This window comes from Trifolium pratense, linkage group LG5 (genome assembly GCF_020283565.1).
Source record: "Trifolium pratense cultivar HEN17-A07 linkage group LG5, ARS_RC_1.1, whole genome shotgun sequence".
NCBI lineage: Eukaryota > Viridiplantae > Streptophyta > Magnoliopsida > Fabales > Fabaceae > Trifolium > Trifolium pratense.
Genome location: NC_060063.1, coordinates 54,378,696 through 54,384,695, shown reverse-complemented (window position 1 = coordinate 54,384,695; position 6,000 = coordinate 54,378,696). Strand labels below are relative to the sequence as shown.

Sequence of the window (6,000 nt, the reverse complement as noted above, 5' to 3'; positions counted from 1 at the left end):
CCCACTGAACCTGTATAACCCACATCTCTCCAAAATATACATCTCAAAACCAAATGAGACAATAACTTTATGAGACTCTTGTGGTATCAATAATGAGACAATTTTCTTAACAAATAAATGGATTGCTTTTGTTTGCACATTATCTACTTTGTGTCTATTGACATAAAGTTTCATCTGATTGCACTTTATTGTGTTTCTTTATGTTGCCATCAAGGAACACACTAGTACAAATATGACATATTACACAAGTAGTTTACATCTGATGAGCATATGTCAGATGTAAAAGGCTATATGGAGTAGTGTTTACATCTGGTTTCAATAACCACAGATGGAACAAATATATAGACAAAACGTTTTACATCTGATTTCAATATCCCCGGAAACAAAACTGAACGCGGTGGCAATCCTGTAATTATGACAAAAATTATCTAAAATAAATATATATCTGGGCATATATATCTCAGATGTAAAATGTTAGGTTGAGTAAAAAAAACAAAAAATTTTTGGAACCAGATAAGTAAATTAAATGAAAACACTCTCTCTCGACAAACAGATCTCGCCCTCAAGAACAAAAGCGAATCTCACAACGAACAAAACCCTTCACTCACCAAAAGCGAACGATCGATTCGAAACTATCTCAATCGAAATCCCTCACTCGTCCTCTCTGGAACCCAAACTTGATCGATCTGAGGACGACCCAGATAGAAATTGGATCCGATTATTGGATCTGAATCTAATGGTGTGCGATTGGATGAAATGGGTCACGCTATTCTTATTGTTATCGTTTTGGGATTTGGTGCTAGGGTTATTGTGGATGTGAGGCTGCATATGCATAAACAAGTGCTCCTCTTTTGGTACTTTTTACGATCTATCTTTCAACCCTTTTTTTTATCTCATAATCATGTAATCTATTTAGTTATGATTGATTGCTTTTTTGTTATCGTTAGGAGGCTTAAGGTACCAATTGGTTATAAATTCATAGTATCATTTTAATTGTGTATTAGACTGAGCTATTTGTTACTTGTCATATTAATGATAGTGATTATCTTGTGCACATTGTATTAAAATTTTATTTTTTTATTATGAATTAGGATCTAAGTGTTATTGATTAAAATAAATGGGGTTAAAAGTTAGAGAGTCATTTAGCGTATCATATGAGTAACTTTGGCTTCAAAAGAACATAACAGTTGCTGGGGTTCTAGTTATTGATTAATCTTGTTGATAATTAGATCAAGGGTTTTAAGTTACAGTTGCTGCCATGTTTGCATTGTGGCTATTATGGGTTAGTTGCCCCGGGCTGGCTAATTGTCACGTGGTTTGCATTTTCCAATCGGTGCGTGTGATGTGATTGTGGCGGTGACCATTGCAACCTATATGCTGAGGCTGTATCATGTGATGCGGTCTGCAATTTAATGCCTTGATTACGTATGATAAAAGAATGGCTATAGTTGTGGGAGGGGCCAATAATATAGGCTTAACTTGCACTTTGAAATTATGTTTGTACTTAAATGGGTCAAGTACTCAAGTGGAGCTTGCAAATATTTATGATGTATATGCATAGTTAAATAGGTAAGTGCATATTTTCACACAAAACAACGCCTTGGAAATGGACTTGCTTTTGCGAAATGCATATAACTTTGTCTTCCTGGGTGGGGATTGTTATGTTTTCTTAACTGCATTTTTGTGTGCCCTTCACAAATGGCAGGAATCACATGGAAGAACAGTGTCATCATTGAACATAACAGATGAAAATTTGTCTGCCTCCCTTTTGAAGATTACTGATCTTGAAAACTCATTAGTCGTAGCTGATGAGAAGTACCGATATATGCAAAAGCTCCGAAATTATATCTCAAATATATGTGACTTTTTGCAGGTAAACATATTTCTTGCATTCTTCCAAGTTCCTTTTTGCATTTTTGTGTATTGTGTTTATCCATTTCAGTTTGATCTTCTTCATGATTTGATTGATTCTTCATGTTTTTTATGATATTTGGTGTACCTGAAGAAAAAGGAAGTTCGGCTGGAACCTTAAATCATACATCATGCCGTATTATTAGTCATGAAGGTAGGCTCACTTTGAAGCACATATTTGAAAATTTCTTCATTCATGAAAGCATTGTAGTAGCTTGACCAGCAATATCTTTCTTTTATCTTTAGGATATTCTTGTTTTTTAACCCAAAAATATAGCCTAATATGTTATATATATATATATATATATATTAGTGTTAGTTGTACCCGCCAATAGCAAATATGGTTATGTATTTTGCAGTCCTTTGAGGAATAGGCTTAATAGGATTATAAGCATTCATTTTGTTCTTTGACTTGCAGATTTTGAAGCCGTGGATTTGAATGTTCCAAGAGATGGAAGCTTTTTGTCAAGTTTCTCCTCTTGTTCCAAAAATGGTGTGTTTCTATCAAGTCCAAGTGATAATAATTTAAAAAAGAAAGGGAAATGATATGCTATGCTAATATGTAATATGTATGATTGTTTAGGCCAATATGCTTGAAGGAGGAGGCAAAACACCAATACTCACTCCTCTTGAACTTGAAGACATTGGTTATAAAATTGTTGCATATCCCCTTTCCTTGATTGGGGTTTCTATTCGAGCAATGCAGGTGAACATGTTTTTCCTTTCTTTAACTTTGATAATCATCAATTAATATTATATGTGTTGATAATAAGTTCATGATTGAGATGAGACATGCCAAGAGGCACTTCTCTGTACTAGTTGCCTGAGTATTGTTTGCTTTGTTTTTACATATTCTCAAGCATAGGCTAAACTAACCAAAACACTGCTTATCATGATAAGCCTAGCTGTCGCAATAATACATTTAGCTAAATAATATCTAAGAACTGGTTCTATTGGCAAATTTTCAGCAGAGTTTCTATTGTAATTATATTATCTCACAATAATAAGCATCTGCTACAAGACACACACACAACGGCTACAACCTAACGGTAATGATTGTGGATATTATGTAATGAAGAATATGCTTGACATTGTCACCGCTAGTATTACAAAGAATTGGATGGAGGTATTATATTTTTCTTGATTGCTGCATTTTTTCTGCATAACTGCATTACTTTGCATCAGCCATTACTGCATTATTTTGCTTAACTGCATTACTTTGCTTACTGCATTTCTGCATTTTTCTGCATTACTGCATGCTGCCAATTGCGCGGGCGCGCCACACCCTTCGTGGGGCGCTCGAGGAAGCAGTCTTTAGCTCACATTGTGTTGCATTTTTTTCGATTTTAGATCATGTAGTATGATACTCGAATGTATGTTAATTTATATATATATATATATATATATATATATATTTTGATCATGTATACATAATGGATTTGAGCCATGTATGTATAAGTAATTATATATTACATATTGTAGGTGTTCGATGATCCCACGTTATTAACAGAGGAGGAGCTGTATGAATTGCGAAACAGCTAGGCAACTTGTTTTCTTGACCTATATAATCCCGAGGTAGATTATGATGTTGCCGATGATGAGGCTTAAGAGCTAGCTAGGTTAATTTGTGTGATGTTACAATGAATTCATATTAATTATGATGTTTTGAATTGTAATGACATTTGGTATTTTGCTTGAATGTTGAATTAATTGTATGACATTTTGGATGAATGTTGAAATATTGTATGACATTTGATATTTTGGATGATGTTGAATTTTAATGACATTTGATTATATATTATGTAATTGTATTTTGGTTGAATGTTGAATTGTAATGCTATTTTAGTTTTTTTTAATTACAAAATAGGATTTAAAATATAAAAAAAATGCAGGATTTTGAAAAAAAAAATTAAATAAAGTAACTATTTCACATCTGGTGGACTTGGTCAGATGTAAAAGGTCCAATTTAATTAAAAAAAAAAAATTGGTCAGCTGAAACACGAGAATAGAGGTAAAAGGGGATAATTTTACATCTGGTGAATGTCAGATGTAAAAAGCGTAAACTTACTACTTCTTGTACATCTACCTCTGACTGGGTTCAGATGTAAAATGGGGTTTTGGCCAGATGTAAAAAGTGTTTTCTGTACTAGTGACACTATCTTGATATCCATCTTATTTAGCTCCAAAAAACTATAATAAGTAACAAGTGTCGTGATTGTCTTAATAGAGTTTTCAAAACAAAACGAACATGAATTCTCTTTTCAGTCAATACTTTATGACACTTCATACTTTAATTCTTGAAGGTATTGAGTTTGATCTTCATGAATTAATCTTTTAACTTAATTGAGAGAAAGAACACTAATGTCCTTATGAGGATCCATATTCACTATATAAATAGTAACTATATGAATTGATTTATAACCAATTCTTCCCCACTCAATTTTGTTCTTTTACCATATCTCTCCCCCAAACTCAATATCTTCAAGAGACTTTGCAATTTCCGTCTCATAATGTTCATTAACATGGGACCAAAAGTTTATATTTCTCAAAATTTTCAACAATTCTAGATTGTCACAAGTCATAACTGAATTGACTATAATAGTATTTTTATTTAAAAGTAACAACAATCTAACAAATAGTTGAAAATCATCAATCTTCACCGACTTATTTCCCCACTAGATTGATGTGTCTTTCAACATCATTGAAAATTTGTCAGTTTAGATCATATTTTCTTATTATTCATCATTTGCCCTTATCCTTTGAGGTATTTACATAATGAGCACTATTTTATTTTCTCTTGCTTCAACTGTTTCTTTATTGCACACTTTATGAAATAATTCTATTAAAGAATCATCTGTAACTTTAATAGTTATAAGACTAATTGTGCAAATTGAACACTAAATGCTAAAATTTACGACAAAGTTACTTGATTGTCAAAATTATATCACTTTATCAAGATTAAATAGTTACCTAATGTGCTCTTGAGATTTTCTTTGCTTAATAATCCGAATGAAATATTATCTCTCCGACGAGAGCTTATTTTTCGCTTTATTGCTTTAGAAGCACTTTAATTTAAGCAAAGAAAACATGACAAAAAATTGTGTCATCTTAAATAATACCTCAAATGTCTCTGGGATTCAAAACTTTATAATCACATGACCTTCGTGATTCGGAGTATACTCGTCTTTTATACTGGAGTCTCACTTTCAATTACCAAATATTGAGAGAACTCGAGTTTCTCCATCTTTATCTAAGAACATAATGTTCTTCTTTTATTCTTAAGAGTTAGAAAATTCTAACATGATTTTGCAGATACATAAACTATAGTAGTTTATAGAGAACAAAAAATTAGTCATTAAAAATACCTAGTGCACCATTGATGTCAAACTCTTAGAAAATCACATCAATTGCTAGTGGTATTTTGTGACAATGATCAAACACTGACAATCAATATTGCCAAACAATAAATCCTTATAATCATCACATGTTTACAATTATAAGTGTGAATGTAATCCACCAAATACTTATATGGATCTACACTAACATGTCTTTATTAGGCACATCAATAAATTATGATAGAGACATCAACTTTATTTGTAAATTATAAGACAAACAAGATACCAAACGCACCATCAATCCCCAATCTTTGATTGTAAGAATTAACTGCAAGCGGTACTCTCAACGTAATGATCAAATGTTGGTAATAAGTCCTGTCAGATAATGTGCGCCTTTGACACCAACCATTATCCACATGGATAAATTTAATAATTACTACACATTTACCATCACATGTATGTATATTATTCGGCCAAACTGCACGTCTTCCTTTTGGCCGACAGTAACAGCTCGCATGAATAATCTCATACTACACCCTTTATAATTTCAATTGAATCTAGTCTACGCACCGGAGGTTGCTTTATGCAACTTTTTGTTTCGACAAACTCAATCAAAATTATTAGACAATTTAATAAATTGAATATATATGCATGTAATTATTCGGCCGAACTGTGTCTACCTTTTGGTAGACCAAAATAGTTTGTATGAATAATTTTATACATCCTTATGTGATTCTAATTGAATCAAATCTAC

The 6,000-nt window shown here is 32.3% G+C and overlaps 1 long non-coding RNA gene across 2 annotated transcripts; it reads left to right on the top strand.

Annotated features, from left to right (window-relative positions):
* The first annotated feature begins 561 nt into the window (after window positions 1-561).
* Window positions 562-3,733, top strand: LOC123883228. Of its 2 annotated transcripts, XR_006800132.1 has the most exons (7): window positions 562-854; window positions 1,706-1,873; window positions 2,006-2,065; window positions 2,330-2,404; window positions 2,495-2,617; window positions 2,880-3,037; window positions 3,394-3,733. It is a non-coding gene; the product is annotated as an uncharacterized LOC123883228 (long non-coding RNA). The 2 variants fall into 2 exon arrangements; XR_006800133.1 differs by lacking the exon at window positions 2,880-3,037.
* The last annotated feature ends 2,267 nt before the right edge of the window (window positions 3,734-6,000 follow it).